This window comes from Orycteropus afer, unplaced genomic scaffold, assembly GCF_000298275.1.
Source record: "Orycteropus afer afer isolate SDZICR_OR568_19922 unplaced genomic scaffold, OryAfe1.0 scaffold00051, whole genome shotgun sequence".
NCBI lineage: Eukaryota > Metazoa > Chordata > Mammalia > Tubulidentata > Orycteropodidae > Orycteropus > Orycteropus afer.
This window is the reverse complement of record NW_006921638.1, coordinates 8,649,010-8,667,690: the sequence shown is the minus strand read 5'-3', so window position 1 is coordinate 8,667,690 and position 18,681 is coordinate 8,649,010.

Genomic DNA, 18,681 nt, shown 5'->3' with positions numbered 1-18,681 from the left:
CTAGCTGCCCTTCAGGTCTGGAATTGAACTCACCCCTGTGGCTTCCAGCCAAACAAAAGACAGGCATATGAGGTGAACATGTACACTAGGTAGATACACTCCTTGAGAGAACAATCATGGGAGAACAGAAGGGCTGTGTATACACAGGGAGACAGCTCAGGGGGCAGCAGTGCATGGAGAGAAGGACACGGAAGAGGTAACTATGGGGAGGAAGTGTGAAGGGAACTATTGCATTGTGGTAAATTGTAGTCAATGTCATGAGACAAAGTGTGTGTGAACTGTTGTATGGAAAGTGAATTAGCTCTGTAAACTTTCACCCAAAACACAGTTAAAAAAAAAAAAAAAGTATGGCCTATGGAGCAGTTCTGCTTTGTCCTACAGGGTCACCGTATGTTGAGGCCAACTCAACGGCAGTGGATTTGGGTTGGGACTTATCATTAATATTATATGCAGGTAAAATTTTGCTTAAGATTATTTAAAAATGGTTGCAGCAGTACAGCAACAAGGCTCTGCCAGATTTCAAGCCAGATTCAGAAGAGGACATTGACCAAGAAGTATCATGGCTGATATAGATCCATCCATAGATGGATCTAAGGAGCTCTGGAAGCACAGTGCCTAAGACGTTTAACTGCCGACTAGAAGGTTAATGGTTCAAACCCACCAGCCACTCTGTGGAAGCAAGACTGGGCAATCTACTTCCATAAAGATACCCAATGGGTGTCACTATGAATTGGAATCAACTGAATAGCAGTGGGTTTTTGTAGATGGATCTGGGCCGAAAGCAGAGAATACCAGAAAGATGTTTACCTGTGTTTTATTGACTATACAAAGGCATTTGACTGTGTGAGTCATAAAATTATGGATAACGTTGCGAAGATGGGAATTCCAGAACACTTAATTCTGTTCATGCAGAACCTGTATGTAGACCAAGAGGCAGTTGTTCAAACAGGCTTTAAAAAGCAGCATGCATCAGAGTTATATCCTTTCACCATTCTTAATCAATGTGTATGGTGAGCACAGAATACGAGAAGCTGAACCAATGACATGGCATCAGGATTGGAGGATGACTTACTAACAATCTATGATATGCAAATGACACAACCTTGCTGAAAGTGAAGAGGATTTGAAACACTTGATAAAGATAAAAAAAAAAAAAAAAAAAACTACGGCCTTCTTTGTGGATTACACAGCAACATAAAGTAAACAAAAATCCTCACAACTAGTCCAATAAGTAACATTATGATAACAGAAAATATTGAAGTTGCCAAAGATTTCATTTTATTTTGATCAACGCCCATGGAAGCAACAGTTGAGAAATCAAATGACATATTGCATTGGGCAAATCTGCTATGAAAGACCTCTTTAAAGTGTTAGAAAGCAAAGGTGTCCCTTTGAGGAATAAGGTGCATCTGACCCAAACCATGGTCTTTTTGGTTGTCCCATATGCCTGTGAAAGCTGGACAATGAACAAGGAAGACAAAGAATAACTGGTGTCTTTGAATTATGGTGTTGGTGAAGAATGTTGTGTATACCGTGGACTGCCAGAAGAACAAACAATTCTGTCTTGGAAGAAGTACAGCCAGAATGCGTAGAAGCAAAGATGGCAAAACTCCATTTTAAGTACTTTAGGCATGTTATCTGGAGGGACTCATCCCTGGAGAAGAACATCATGCTTGGTAAAGTAGAGAGTCATCAAAAAGGAGGAAGACTCTCAACATGATGACTTGACATAGTGGCTTTAACACTGGGCTCAAGAATAGCAAAATTTTGAGCATGAGATGGGATTAGGCAGTGTTTTGTTCTGTTGTATGTAGAATTGCTGTGAGTTGGAATTGACTTGGTGGCACCTAACAACAATAAAAATGTTAACATGTCCTCTGGTATATAGGGATATCACATCTTTAGTTAATAGTAAAATGCAAAATGCAACCACTGCCATGGACTCGGATCCAACTCAGAGTGACCCCTCCTTGGATTTCCGAGGCGGTATCACTACAGAATTAGATTGCCAAACCTTCCTTCCGGGGAGTGGCTGGGGAATTTGAACTGCCAGCTTCTGGTTAGGAGTCAAATGCTTAGGCACTATGCCACTAGAACTCCCTTAGTTAATAGTAGAAGCAGCAAAATTTTGTTTCCCGATTCATACCATTGGATTCTGGATAAACGCATTTGCTTTCTGTTTCTTCCTGTGTGCTGTCATGCTTTGGCATGAAAGGCTATAAAAACTCCTGCTTTTCCAATGTCTGTTTATTTCTGATAAGATTTCAGAATGAGATAAGATCATAATTTGATAAGATCATTAGAATTAATAGTTGAGGATTGGTCATTTTAAAGACAGTGGAGAACATAGCATATAATGAGATGACCACTAGAGTACAGCCAGGAGATTGGAGTGTCTCCTTGGGCACACTGAAGGTTTTTCCTAAGTTAGTTATAGTGGATTTTAGTTTTGGGTTAGGTATCATTCAAAACCTTTTGATGATATGTAAATCCTTCTGCTCTCTGAACAACCAAGGAATTTACCAACTATATTTCTATATCTGTAGAATTATTGATATTACAATTATATAAATGATAACGATAATATTGTAATAGCTAGGAGCTCTGGTAGCATAGTACCTAAGGCACTTGGCTGCTAACCAGAAGGCTGGAGGTTCAAACCCACCAGCCACTCCTTGGAAGGAAGATCCTTGGGCGATCTACTTCCATAGTGATACTGCCTCGGGAACCCACTATGAGTTGGGTCTGACTTGACGGCACGTAACAACAACAATTGTAATAGCTAATATTTATTGAGTACTTAATATGTGATAGATCTTTTCCTAAGAATAAAGTAGAGCAAGTTTTTGTGGGACCAGTCAACAACATTGTTTTACAAATAGGGAATTTGGGGAAGAGAGACATTAAGTAATTCTTGCTCAAGGTTTCACATGTTGTAAGGGGCAGCACAGAGTTTCAAACCCAGATGGTCCAGCTCTAGAGCTCTCACTAGAAACCATAAATCTTTACTATTTCATTTATTAAATGATATTAAGTTATATTCAGGGAAGAGTTAAACATACTTTTTGGACCAATGAAGACCATAGGACTCAAACTTAGAGAATACTTGGAAGTGGGATGGAGGTGATCTAGTAAAAATGACATTAAACATATTTGTCAAGGGACAAAGGGAACAAAGGTAGAGAAGGAATGTGAAAAAGACATACGATACGATTGTGAAGCTCCCATTCAAAGGAATTCATCCCTGTCTTTAGAACTTTTTTCTCCCTGAAATACTTAGTTTACAAATCCAGAACATGAAATTTAATGTAAAGAGACTATTCTACAGTGAAAAAAGTTCTGAATATCAGAACTCTTGGTTTCTAGTAATAGTTCTTTCATTAATTATATAAATTAAAGCTAGATTTGTTATAAAAGAGCCCATTTATAAAGAATAGACTTTATTTCATCTTCCTAATTTCTCTAATACTACGTATGAAAGATCAATTGCCAAATCTCTCAAGCACAAAAACAAAGGGGTATTTTGAACTTTAATTCTATTTTATATCACTCTTATCAAAACTGTCACTAATCTGTCTTGCCTACTTTTTTTCACTGTGACCACCATTAGTTTTGTTTCTTATAATTTCTTGGATAGATTACTTCAATGACTATTTAGCTTCCAGGGTCAGATTTCTCAGTCCTTCATTTATCAAATGTTGAGTGTACTACTGAGGATCTACCAGGTACCAGGTACTAAGGTTGTGCATGAGAAGACAGCAAGGAATAAGATGGATCTTGGTCCTGGAGGAGCCCACCTGGACTGTGAGACTCAGAAGAGAGGTCAGGAACAATTTTACTAAGAAGGCAAGCGATTGAGTTGGGTATTGAGTAGAAATTTCCTGAGTCAACAAGGATATTCTAGGCAGAGGAGGTAGCATTTGCAGTGGCATGAAAGCATGAAAGCTTACAATCAATTCATAGAAGATAAGTTTAATGTGATTGAGTTATGGGGTCTTGGGGAGAGAGAGAGAGGACAAGGAATTGTAAAAGATGAAGTTATAGAGGTATATTAGAACAGTTGTTGGCTATTTTATGCTAGAGAAGTTTTTTGCACTTACCCTATAGGCCTCAGGGGAGCTATGATGGTGTAGTGCCTAAGGAATTTGACTGCTAACCAGAAGGCTGGAGGTTCAAACCCACTAGCCACTCCTCGGAAGGAAGATTGGGCAATCTACTTCCATAGAGATACCACCTCAGAAACCCAAGGAGGGGTCACTATGAGTTGAAATCAACTTGATGGCTGTGAGTGAGTAAGGGAGATAAGCCACAGGGTGCCCATGGAAAGTGTTTACAAAGAGTAATGTATGCAGGTCCTATTTAGGGAAATAAATTGGTGGTAATCAGAGGCTAAGGAGCCCTGATGGTACAGTGGTTAAGCACTTGCCTGCTAACCAAAGGTTTAAACCCACCAATCATTCCTTAGGAGAAAAGACTTGGTAATCTGTTCCCATAAAGATTTCTAAGCCTATAATCCAAGACTGCCACATCTTTTTCCCATGGCGGATTTCAACCACTGACCTTTTGGTTAGCAGTCAAGAACTTGACCACTGTACCACCAGAACTCCTTCTCAGAAAGATTACAGCCTATGGGCAATTCTCCTCTGTCCCATGGGGTCTCTATAAATTAGAATCAAATGGATGGCACACAACAATGCAGAGCTGAATTAGTGTGCGGGAACTTGCATGAGGGATGGGTTGGGAGGTTATCACAGTTATTCAGAAGAGGAAGGATGAGAATTTAGATTAGGGCAGTGGCAGTGGGAAAGAGAAGGAGGGCTAGATTTGAAGAATTATCAGATTAGATGGTGAACTGGATTTGTGAAGTTGATTGAGGAATAATCCATAGTTGTAGACTGGGTAAAAGCTGATGCCTAATGCTCTGGTAGCATAGTGGCTAAGACACTTGCCTGCTAATCAGACTGCTGGCAGTTCAAACCCACCAGCCACTTCTCGGAAGGAAGGTTGGGCAATCCTACTTACGTAGTGATACTGCCTCGGAAACCCAAGGAGGGGTCGCTATGAGTCGGGGTTGACTCGACGGCACATAACAACAACAACAACAATGCCATTAAGCATGATAGAGGATGCACGAGAACCAGGGAATACTGTTATGTTTTGTGTATGTGAGGTTTGAATTAGCTAGTAGGTCTTTGAAAAATATGTGGGTTTCACATGAAGGTTTGGGAGTCATTAGTATATTTATCAGTGATTTTCACTGTGTGTGTTTGTGTTAGGTTGTGTGTGTGTGTGTATGAGGATCACCTGAGGGGATTTTAAAAACTACATCACTATCTGAGGTACTTAAATATTTCCTGGTCCGCACCCTATCATGCCTTGTTAACAATCATAGAGAAGCTAGAGGGGCAGAGGAACACATTCAGAATTCTTGCAACAGCAGAGTAAGTAAAGAAGGAGAAAGAGAAGAAGAAGGAGGAGGACATTACAGGAATCTGAAAAGGAATCATCAGAGAAGTGGAAAGAGAAATGAAGAGAATAATGTGCTGAAAGTTAAAGAGCATTTCAAGAAGTCAGTGGTGTTGAATGCTCTTCAAGTGTACCTGAACAGTTGTCTGAAAAATCTTTCACAACATTTTAAACCTTACGTACAACTGTCACCATTCCTTGGCTTGGTATTTAAGTTTCTACTTTTAAATCTATACCTTCCACTCATGCTGTCTTTTCCCAAGTTTCCTATGAATGTAGTGATTGTGTGGCAGCAGAACCAGACTGCTTGATTTTCAACCCCATTCCCTTTACTTGTTAAATTAATGGGTGACCATGGGCAAGTTCTACTTCACCATGGTTCAATTTTCTGCATTTTGAGATTAATAAAAGTACAGATCTCATAGGAATGCTATGAGGATTACTTCAGTTAATACAAGTAATGTATTTGACACATAGTAAGTGTTTAGTTATTTTTATGTGTTGAAACTAAAAACACTGGCAATACAATACTGTCCTAGAAAAAAAAAAAAAAAAAAAAACTCACTGCCATTGAGTGGACTCTGACTCACAGCAACCCCCATTGGGTTTCCAAAGCTGTGAATCTTTATGGAAGCAGACTGCCCTCATCATTCTTCCCAGAGCACCTGGTGGGTTCAAACCACTTACCTTTTGGTTAGCAGCCAAATGCCTTAATCACTACATAATCAGAGATCCTCAGTATTGTCACAAATACCTTAGCATGTTTCAGAGTACTATACTGACAACACAGTACCTTTAATATCTCTATCATCCAGGATGAGGGAGAAAGTATAATGGCTATTCTGGAATAAAGAAATTGTGAGTCTCCTCCTAAAAAGTCACAGCAGTAGTCAATCATAGCAATAGCTAAGATCAGGATAAATGATGCTGACTTTCCTAGGTCCAAATGGAGACCTTTAAACAATAAAAAATGAGTTCTTGTTTTTTGTTACCTTGAGGTGGAAACTTCCAGAGACTTTTGGCACCATTGGTCTAACCTTAAGGAGCTCTGTGGTGTAGTGGATAAGGCATTTGGCTGGCTAACTAGAAGCTCAGTGATTCAAACCTACCAGCCACTCCGTGGAAGGAAGTTGGGGCGATCTACTTCTGTAAAGATTTAAAGCCTCGGAAACCCATTGGGGTCACTATAAGTGGGAATTGATTCGATGGCAGTGTGAGTGTGGTCTAACCTGATCTCTCAATATGACCCTTTATCTGTAATTAAGCATGCTGGCTTTTCCTAAGCATAGCCCCTTTCTACTCATTCTTAATCTGTTTTTCTTCCTGACATCATTCTCACCTGAAATGTCTTTGCAATAGGCCATCAACCTAAGTCCCAACCTAAGCTGTGGTTCTCATCCTTCTCTGCACATTAGAATCATCTGTTGTTATGTGCCGTTGAGTTGTCTTCAACTCATAGCAACCCCTCCTTGGGTTTCCAAGGCAGTATCACTACGGAAGTAGATTGCCCAACCTTCCTTCTGGGGAGTGGCTGGTAGATTTGAACCACCAGCCTTCTGGTTAGCAGTCAGGTGCATTAGGCACTACACGATTATCACTCCCAAAATAGTAATAATAATAATAATAATTTTAAAACAGACAAGAACAAACAAAAAAAAGGAAAAAAAATCTGGACAGGGTGGGGCAGGGCACAGACTGGGATGGAATTCCTGCTGGCCCAGAAGGTGGGTGGGGTGAGGGATGGCCACACCTCAGTTCACCAAGAGGGCATGGGGTATAAGAGTAACAAGGGGAATATCACACCTTTCCAGTTGTTGGTGTCCAGAATGTCCTTGCAGTTCCCGAAAGTTTTAAACAATCCCAGTGACCAGGTTGTGTCACAGACTAATTACATCAGTATCTCTAGGTGTGAGACTGAAGCATCAGTATTTTTTAAACTCTCCAGGTGATTCCACTGTGAAGCCAAAGTTCACACCATTGCCTGGTTATCTATTCTTGAAGATTTTCTTTGGTTGGAGTAGCCCAGATGGTCAGTCCTCCTTTCCTTAGCACTTAAACTCTTAGTGTGAATTGTATTATTTTTCACTTGTTGATAAGTTGCTTATGCCGTTTTTATTTCACTGTTTGCAGAATACGTTCTTGCCACATTGGCCAATGCAGAAAGTGCTAATGCATGTATGAGGTCTTCTACATATATCTTCTAGCTGACAGTTACATTTGGTTAGTACCACAGAGTCAAACATAAAACATATTGTTGAGTGTGCAGCAATAAGCCTGGACTAATGCCACACCAGCATGTTCACCAAAGGACCCCATAAGATGAAATATCACCACAAAAACATGTGTCTGACTCAATGACATGCCCTAGTGTTACATTAAACAAATTTCTTTTTGTTGCTTCTTTCACAGAAACCCACAAAGACTCTGAGGTTAGTCTGTATGACTCTCTTTTGAGGAGGGGAGCATGTAACTTCTTTAAAAATTTTTAAAGTGTAGCATACATACACAAAAGTGCACATATTATAAACATGTAGCATGATGGATTATTCAAAGCATATAAACTTATGTAGCCGTTACCTGGGTCAAGAAACAATATTATCAGCAACCCCTTTTGTTCCTCCCTCCAATTATTTCCTTCTTGCTCCTTCCCAAAGGTAGAGCATTTAGCTTTGACTTTTTGTTTTAATGGCCCGATCCCCTCTAATTTTTTTTCCAATGAGATATATTTTGCTTGCCCATTAAGAGAACCTTTTTACAATCTGGCCAAAGCCAGCAACTTCTTTTCTCTGTTTATTTTCCCCATCTGTTTAGAATTCACATCCACATTGTGTTGTTGCCTCATCTAATCAAGCAAGGGAATGTCTCAAGACTATGTGCTCCATAAACTACTTAATTTTCTGAAATCCTTACTGCCAGGGGCTTAATGAGAAACCACCAAATCTTCTTTGGCTACAAGTCCCTCTAAGAGCCCATGCTTCTCAAAGAGCCTGCAGTGCACATGGGCTCATGTGATTTTTTGAAAATAATTTTCTTTACTTTTTGTCTTGATCAGACTTCCTATCATATTTGTAGTCTTAGTAATGCACTTTAGTGTTTTACTTTACATTTGTGCTTTAAGGATTTTTAACATGTTGCATATGCTTGTTATTAGTAGAAAACTTAAAAATAATCAAAGGATAGATTCCAGTTTACATGTTAACTAAGAGCACACATTTCTTTCAGCTATCTTCAAGGATGTATGTCATATCTGTCTGGACTCACATCAGCTATTGGCTTTTCTTAGCAGAGACAATCTGGCATACAATGAATCTAGGCTGCCTTAATAGCAGGACTTAGCTTTATTTTCATTCTTTGTCATTCATATAGGACACTATGGACACTGAGTAGAATATCCCTTTTTTTTAAAAAAAAAGAAATCTTTTAAAAGTTATTAACTAATATCAAAGAAAGTACTAAAATAATTTTCAAATGGGTTTAGAGACGAGTTCAGGCAAGAAATATAGATTCCTGAATTGTATTTATGAACCCTTTGAAACCCTATAATCAAATTGGAAAAGTTTCTAAATCTACTTTGAGGGGTATAGACACACTATGTAGGAGCCTTGGTGGTGTAGTGGTTAAGTGCTCAGCTGCAAACCAAAAGATTGGCAGTTCAAACCCACCAGCCATTCAAGAAAGATATGGCAATCTGCTTCTGTAAAGACTTATAGCCTTCCAAATCCCATGGGACAATTCTGCCCTGTCCTACAGGGTTGCAGTGAGTCCTAACTGACCAGACTTAACAGCAGTGGGTTTGGTTTTCCCTAGGTGGTGCAAATACTTTACACTTGACTGCTAACCTAAAGGTTAGCTGTTTGAACTCACCCAGTAGTACCACAGAAGGAAAGCCTGGCAATCTTCTTACATAAAGATTATAGTCAGGAGAATCCTATGGTGCAGTTCTACTCTGTAACGCACAGGGTTGCCATGAGTTGGAATCAACTAGATGGCAACTATCAGTGACAGGCACACTGTAGAATGTTGACTGTTAACCTTCTGGATGGACTGTTTTGAGCATGCCTATTGGAAATTTAGGAGCTCTGGTAGCATAGTGGCTAAGGCACTTGACTGATAACCAGAAGGCTGGTGGTTCAAACCCACCAGCCACTCCTCGGAAGAACGGTTAGGCAATCTACTTCCATAGTGACACTGCCTCAGAAGCCAAAGGAGGGGTCGGATCACTATGAGTTGAGTCTGACTCCACAGAACATAACAACAACAACAACAACTGGAAAATTTTTAATACAGTGTTTTGATCGCAATAAGAAAATGTGGGGCCAAACCACAGCTCTATGCAGCATCAATTTGTTTGTTATCTTGAGGGCTTATTATGGTGGTTTGAAAAATGTAGGATTATTGTTGTTATAAAATGTAAAATAGTCACTCGGGAACAACGCAGAAAGGAACCCGGAGTAACTCTGGCTCATTGCTGAAGGTGGAGCATCATGTTCTCCCTTTTCTCACCCCAGCTGTATTCTAATCCAGACAAGTGGAACTGCATAAAATAACTCCTTCCAACAGAAAGAGCAGGAAGATAGCATCTCCACACTAGACAGTTGACCTGCCACTCTGCATAATAAAGCAACCATTGTTAATTTTCTCTAGGTTGTAAACCCAAGAGTGTGATATTTATGAGTGTGAAGTATAACACATGTAATATGAGTGTTTGAAATCAGTGTTGGATGAGTAGCTGAGAATTTCTTTAAATGGAAGCAATGGTTGTAGCAGTGGTTCTGTAGTCTACTCTAGATCTCGTCTTTCTAGAATAGCCCTGTACAATGAAACTTTCTGCAGTGATGAAAATGGTGTCTGTGTTGTCTAATATAGAAGCTACCAGCCACATGTTGCTATTGAGCACTTGAAATGTGGCCAGTGCAACTGAGAAAATTAATTTTAGATCTTATTTAATTTTAATTATTTTAAATATTAATAGCCACAAATGGCTAGTGGCTATCGTATTGAACAGCACTGTCTAGATGATACATTAGTGAAAACCAAGAAATAATGTTTACAATGTGGAATAATGGGCTGTATTGGCTTGTATGTTTACTTTGTTGCTGCTATGTGCCTTTGAGTCATCTCCCACTCATAGTGACCTTATGTACAACAGAATGAAACACTGCTCATAAAGTACATTTACTTTAGGGTAGGGATATTTCTTTGTATTAACACATTTAACTAATGTAATTTAATCTAAATTATGATTCACTTTAAGAGATAAAATTCTTGCTTAACAATATAATTTAAAAAAGAAAATATCATAATTTAGTGGGCATTTCTTAAAGACAAAATGCTTATTGACTTGGAAGTAAAGATATGAAGAACAGGCATTTCTGTTTTTTATAGAGATGCCTGTATTTAGTACAAAATAAATCAGAAAACTTACTTCAAATGGTTTGAATATAGATTATAATATAACTTTTCTTTTGTAAGTTTGATTGTTGAATTCTTAGGGCACATATCTTAGAATCACATTCCCAGTGCTTCTTGGATGGTAGCAAAATATCTGTTTTCTCGTATTCCTTATATTTTTAACAGCAGTTCCTCCCTATGACAACTTGATATGATCTGAGCATCAACCCATCCCATCCTTACCAAAAATATTCCACTACCATCAAAAACTGGCATGTGAAATTATGGTACTTTAGTCCACTTCCACTTCCTGACCAGATTTTTAGTTTTGAGGTTTGTATATATCAGTTTGTATTAGTTGAGCAAGATGTTTGAGTGTGCCAGCCAGCTAGAGAACAGGACTTTGTGCTCTTGAAACCTAACTTTGCATTTGATCAATGAAGTGTTGGATCTTAGGTTTATACATTCAAACCCAAGTATAAAGTACAATTTGAGATCCATTCTTATTTTGTACTAATAGTAACTGTCACAGCTTCTTTCAAGCTTTCACCAATGAGGGAAGAAAAGGCAAAAATGCTCTAGCAGAATTAAATAATCCAAAGGCAAGGATATGGTTATAGAGGAGGTAAAAGCTGAGAGGGTTCTGGAAATGTATTGTGCAGCATTAAAGTTAAGTCTAAGAAATTTGTTAAAGCTAAAGAAAATGGTAGATGGCCATGTAGGTATCCATTCTTTCTCCATCCAGGCAGCTGGTAAGTAGAAGTTTATGGTCTTTAGAGTTCAGTATTGCCAAGATTAGACTCCTGCAACAACATGGCTGTGTGATCTCAGGCAAATTTCTTAAGCCCTTTGAACCTCAGTTGCTTCATTTGTAAAATGAGGGTAAAGTGCCCACTGTGCAGGTTAAATGTAATGTTTCGTAATGTGCCTAGGACTTCACTGGCACTCAATAAATGGCAGTTATTATTATTAGTCCTGCCTAACCTGTTGTTGTTGTTAGTTGCCATGGGGTCATTCTGACCCATGGCAGTCTCATGTGTGCAGAGTAAAACTGCTTTATAGGGTTTTCAAGGCTGTGACCTTTCTTTCAGAACCACATCACCAGGTCTGTGTTCAGAGGCACCTGTGCATGGATTCAAAGTCAATCTTTTAGCTAACAATCAAGTGCTTAACCATTTGCCCCAAACCGGGGACTGCTCCTGTGTGACCTAGGACTGTGTTATAATAACTAGTTCCACCTCTGTCACTATCTTCTTACCCTTTTTCTTTTATCGTAGTGAGAGCCTAGTGTTTTTAGAATGCCAGGGATGGGGAATTGTTGTTGTTGTTATGTGCCGTAGAGTCAGACCTGACTCATAGCGACCCCTCCTTGAGTTTCCGAGGCGGTATCACTACAGAAGTAGATTGCCCAACCTTCCTTCCGAGGAGTGGTTGGGGGGTTTGAACCTCTAGCCTCCTGGTTAGCAGTCAAGTGCCTTAGGCACTACGCTACCAGAGCTCCTGGGATGGGGGATAAGGGTGGGTAAGTAACATCCCTAAAATAGTAGCATGGTAGAAACGTGTGTCTCAGTATGTTTCAGCAGACCCTGCCTATTTCCAGTCACATAGATCAGTTCCATGGTTCTCTTCCCAAACACAGGCCTGTAGCAAAAATATAACTCATTAAATTCCAGCAAAAACTATTGCTGGAAACTCTGCAAAAAACAAACCATTGACATTCTAGAGTTTTATTGTACACGAGAGACTGTTTAATCATGTAAAATGTCCTTGTAAGCAAGCTCCTTGAGGGCAGGGTGGTGATTACAGAATGTCTGTGAATGTTCCTTCATGCCTGTATTTGTAAATGCTTGTTAAATTGAATTTAACTGACGTGTCCATGTAACTTTTTGTTGTTGTTGTTGCTATAATTGAACTATAAATGATAACTTTATGAAAAATGTGATGACAAATAGGCCATTTTTTATGGTTCATTGCATGTGTAGTATACTTTTGCCAAAAATATAAAATTACACACATGTACATTCTTCCTTGTTACCAATTATTTTCAGTGTCTCAAAAATGTATAATATGACATCTACAGTTGTGAGCTCTGGTAGTGTAGTGCCTAAGGCACTTGACTGCTAACCAGAAGGTTCAAACCCACCAGCCACTCCTTGGAAGGAAGGTTGGGCAATCTATTTCCATAATGATACTGCCTTGGAAACCCAAGGAGGGGTGGCTATGAATTGGGTCCAACTTGATGGCACATAACAACAGCCACAACAACAACAGTTGCGATGGTTATCTGGCATCATAAACAGCCTCCATGGCAGTAGATTTTTTTTTAATGTACATATAATTAAATACATTCCACACGTAGGTTTTTCCCTGTAATTTAGGTATAAAATGATAAAGCACTGATGCAGGTTGATTTTCATTTCAGTGGCTTGTGAAGCACCAGTGTTGCCAAGCCTTGACTGATGATTTTGTAATGGTCTCTTAATGATCAAATGCCAGTGAATTGCCATTTCTTGGACTATCTGCACAACCAATGCTCATTCTAATCCTTGTTAACAACAAAGTTAACAACTTCTGATTTTAGTACACACAGAGCATGTGTGCAGGGAGAAATAACATTGCCAGGATACAGTGGACAATATTTTTAGCCTAAACTGTGTGCAAAACAGAAAGACTTTGGGACCACATCCTTATGTATTATCCATACTTTTGAAAATTATTACATTAGTTGTTGGTCAGACTATAGGTAAAATACATAATTGCTCACAATTTGTATGAGGAAAGAATGATTCTTTTCAATTATACCTTGAATTCCTGTGGACACTTACTCAATACAATGTGGTCCTGCAACTGGGTGCCATAGTATGTGTACAGCTCAAAAGTAACTGAAATACTATGTGCTCTCATAGATTCCTTCTTAATGTGCTGATGGGTGTTTAATAGACCTATAGACTTGCAATCTTTTGAAACAGAAAGGAAAGGGATTTCTAAACACTAGAATCCTCCATTGAAGACTGCCTGATCCTGTTCTATTTCAAAGAAAACAACAATAATCCTACTCAAAATATTTATTGAGTGCTTCTACTTGGCAGAAAATGTGTTAGATGGTCCCTGCGTTCTGGTGCTAATTTTTGTATGTAAAATAATGATAATCATTCAAGTAATTGATTTGCTGTCTCAACCTAATTATAATTGTTTTTTTAATTATAATAATCACTGTCCTACCATGAACTGCAATGTGGGAGTTACCTTCATTTATACCCTCACCAAATAGCAAAACTAACAAAAGTCCAACCCAGTGTAAACACAAGGAATTTCATGTTTATTTAAATCCTTTTGGCCTGATTTCCCTTTTTTCCCCCAAACTCATATATGAATCCCAGTCACAGAATTTTAGATTAAAAGGAGAGTTTGAGCTCATCTGGAGTCCCAGGGTGACGCAAACATAATGTGCTCAGCTGCTAACCAAAAGTTTAGAAGCTCCAATCCATCCATAGGCACCACGGGAGAAAGACCTAGTGATCTATTTTAGAAAACTACAGTCATTGAAAACCCTATAGGGTCACATACAGGATCAGAGTTGGCCCCATGGCAACTGGTTTTTAGGCCCTATCTATGTGCCTACCTTGTTTTATGGTGGCTCTAGGAGATCAAGGGAGCTCTGGTAGCATAGTGCCTAAGGCGCTTGACTGCTAACCAGAAGACTGGTGGTTCAAACCCACCAGCCACTCCTCAGAAGGAAGATGGGTCAATCTACATCCATAGTGATACTGCCTCGGAAGCCCAAGGAGGGGTCGCTATGAGTCAGGTCCGACTCAATGGCACATAACAACAACAACAACTAGGAGATCAAATGATTTTCAGAAAAGTATGTAGCTAGCTAGTGGCGGATTAGATTCTGGACCCTTGGAAAATATTTTCATAGCTATTTATATTGTCTTAAATATCACCCTTTTACATGTGATTTTCTTGCATTTATGCATTTGCAGATGTCATTTGTTCTCTGCAGAGTCTTTAGACATAATAACAAGTGGGATTAAGTCTTTTGCCAGGCACAAGTAGTCTGAAGTTCTGAAAAATTTTGAAAGTCACTTTGAAGGGATACAGCCAAACCCAAACCAAACCCAGTGCCATTGAGTTGATTCTGACTCATAGTGACCCTATAGGACAGAGTAGAACTGCCCCATAGAGTTTCCAAAGCTGTAAATAGTTATGAAGCAGACTGCCTCATCTTTCTCCTACAGAGCAGCTGGTGACTTCAAACCTCTGACCTTTTAGTAAGCAGCCATGTGCTTAACCACTGCACTACCAGGGCTCCTGAAAGGATATACAGTCATCATTAATATGCCCTTTGAGCATTTCTTCAGATCATTTATGGTTAAAAGACCTTCACCACAATGATATTTTTTTCCCCCTAGGAAATGTTTATTTGGCTCTTTTATTGCTTTCAAACTGTCCTCATTTAGCAACTGACCTCAGTTCTGTAAAACCCACACAGCTCTCTCAATTTGACTCTGAAAAGAGGAAGTGATAGAAGAATGTGGCTGGCATTGATTATACCCAGTTATAATATTTTCACTCTTTACAGATGCAGGATATATGTGTAGTGCTCTGTCAGTGTTGGGTCTGCCAGTGGAATGATGCCATTTTCTAACGCCAAGAAGAAGGCACAAGACAAAGCATCCTAGCTCAGAATGTTTTCCCTCATCAAACGTTTTCCCTCCAGTTGAGCCAACATGCCCAGTAGTGGAACTTTGGGAATGGCAGACAGGTTGTAGTGTGCAGCATCTTTTATTCCAGTGATCACAGTGAAGTTCGATTTGGTGCTTCTTGTGCTTCATCAGTAACCTCATCCTTCCTCTGCATTGCAGTGTTTGGCAGCTATGCATGGCTTCTTCTTTTTTTTTTTTTTTTTTTCCTATCTCTAGATAAAAGGTAGAGAGAACTTAAAGATGTCATTGCTTATTCAGAGAACTGAAGGCAGTATTGATGAACATGAAGTAAGTCCCTTATGGTCATTTAAAAACAAGTTCTTTTTACATTTTCTAACACATTTTATAATAACTTTAAAATGTTTTTTCAAATGACACTGAATGCATGTAAAATACATTTCTCATATATTTTAATATTTGTCCAAAGCTAAAACATTTAATACCTTCATTGATTAAATCAGGGCTTTGAACCAGTTTGAACTGGTTCAGTCATGGCTGACACAGTGAAATAGAAACACACACAAATTTGTAAAGTGTAGATGATCCAGAAGAATACCTAGAACAAGCAAAATTACAGGTTGGAACTCTGGAATGAGAGACTCTGGAATGAGAAGAGTAATAAACCCTTTCAGGAGCCTGATGCAGGGCACTGGATTATTGCCAGGACTGTGGAGAGCTGACACATGTTCACTGTATGTGCTTGTAGCCATCTTTGAGCTGAAAACAGTTGTTTATGACTCTACCATTCAAGAGATTTGGTTGTTATGCTATGTCTATGCTGCCTTATTTTCTACAAGGGAGATTAAGTTTCTAGCAGAATGTTGACTTGTCATTTTTCCCATTCTGGTTATCATTCTGGTATACCCATATTTTTCAAATTTGGATCCATTTCTGGTTTGACTTCATTGGCCATAGCTGAACTAGGAGTTCCAGCTGGAAGCCCCAGATTAAACATGAAAGTGGTGGATAAAGATATAATTTGCTCCTATGACTTCTATATCTAGATTTCTAGTTCTTGGAGGAAGACGAGGAGCTCTGGTAGCATAGTGCCTAAGGCACTTGACTGCTCACCAGAAGGCTGATGGTTCAAACCCACCAGCCACTCCTCGGAAGGAAGGTTGGGCAATCTATTTCTGTAGTGATACCACCTCAGAAACCCAAGGAGGAGTTGCTATGAGTCGGGTCTGACTTGATGGCACATAACAACAACAACAGAGGAAGAGGGAACTCTTCTTTAGCCTGATTAGATTTTATAACCAGTTTATTGAAAGGAAAACTAATTTATGTTTTGAATGATTAAATTTAAGAAATAGAAGAACATTACCATGTTATATTTTTATTATTAAATTTTAATATAATTGTTATAGCTTTTATGAAAAATGGTAAGTTTTTTTTTTACAGATTCACAGAAGTGTTTCTGTCTTATTTTTTATTTTTAAAGTCTGAATGCTAAATCTCCTTCTACCACTTATGTTGTTAGAGCATTGGCTACTTCATGACTACTTCTTCATTAAGGGTGGTCACATCCTCCTTTTCCTCCTGAGTTAAAGGCCCTTCTTGGTTTTGAGCTTCACATTTCAAGATTTGAGAGTTTTTTGTGTCAGGCAGAGCTGTTCTGTCAGTGACTAACCTCTCCAAAAGCCAACACTACATCCTTGTTGCTTCTAGGATTCACTGCTGTTGTTGTTATGTGCTGTTGAGTTGGACCCGGCTCATAGTGACCCTTCCTTGGGTTTCTGAGGCAGTATCACTATGGAAGTAGATTGCTCCATCTTCCTTCTGAGGAGTGGCTGGTGGGTTTGAACCTCCAGCCTTCTGGTGAGCAGTCAAGTGCCTTAGCCATTATGCTACCAGAGCTCCCCTAGGATTCACTAGTGTCTCCGTATACTAGGGATAGAAATGCTACATTGCCAAGCAGGACAGCAGTGCATATAGTGCAACACGGCCTCAGCTGAGCCCTGGTTCTCTGAGGCTGCTTCTGCAAGTATTCCTCTTGGCTTTGGATCTGAGAAATGGCTGTAGTAGTAGTAATCTATTAAGTTTGGGAACTTAAGAGATTTCAAATTAGCATTTTTATTCGTTGGAAAATTATAAATTTCTCAAGAATTTGGTGCTTTCACAGATTTATTTTAACCAAATATGTAGGTTCATATGATCAAGTAAGAGTGTGTTGCATTTCATACTATATGGATTTTTACTCCTTTGTCACATATGCTGTAATTAAGTCCTATAAATAAATATATTACCTGCATTGCAGACTCAGGTTGGCAGTTGCCTTAAAGACTATGTAGCCACCACTCTACTAGGATCTTCCAGTAAGATGGAGGAATAGGCCGATAAGTGACACAGACCCTTTTCAACAAAGAAAAGAAAAGCCAACTGACAGAGACACAGAAGATAATCCTAGAACCCTGAGCTTTGAAAGGAACTATACAGAAGTGGATTAGGCACCAACAAGTGGAAAAACCTGAACAAAAACAGTGAGTACAGAGACGGTCAGAGCTGCGGACTGTCAGCTACTCTGACGAGACCAACAACCTGAATATTTCCAAGCAGTGTTGGGACCTGAAAATTGACCTAAAGATCAGTCCTGGTCACCAAGACCTGCAGGGACAACTGCTCTGGTGGCCTATGACTAGGAAGGGAAACAGCAAGGAGGGAGACAACCTGAGCTGTGGACTTTCTGCTATCCTGGCAAAATGACACAGCCATTTTGAATGTTTACAAGCAGCAGCCATTTTGGATATTTAAAGTGACCAAGGGTGCAGCCATTTTGAATGTTTACAAGTGGTGGTCATTTTGGATATTTAAAGTGACTGAAAAAGGCAAAGGGGACCAGAACAGATTGAGAAGTCAGCCGAAGGGACCCAGGTGAGGAGAGGGAACCCAGGCCACACCCCACAAGCAGCAAGGCAGGAAGGCAGGGAGAAGACAGAAAAGGCAAAGGGGACCGGAATAGAACGAGGATTCAGTTGCAGGGATCCAGGTAAGGGTGGTTGGAGGGGTCCAACAGCTAAGGGAGACAAACTTGTCTGTCGGTTTGTCCTACTGTGGTGACGTGTTGCTGTGAGTCTTGAGGCTGTGCCACTGGTGTTTCAAACCCAGTGGGATGCAC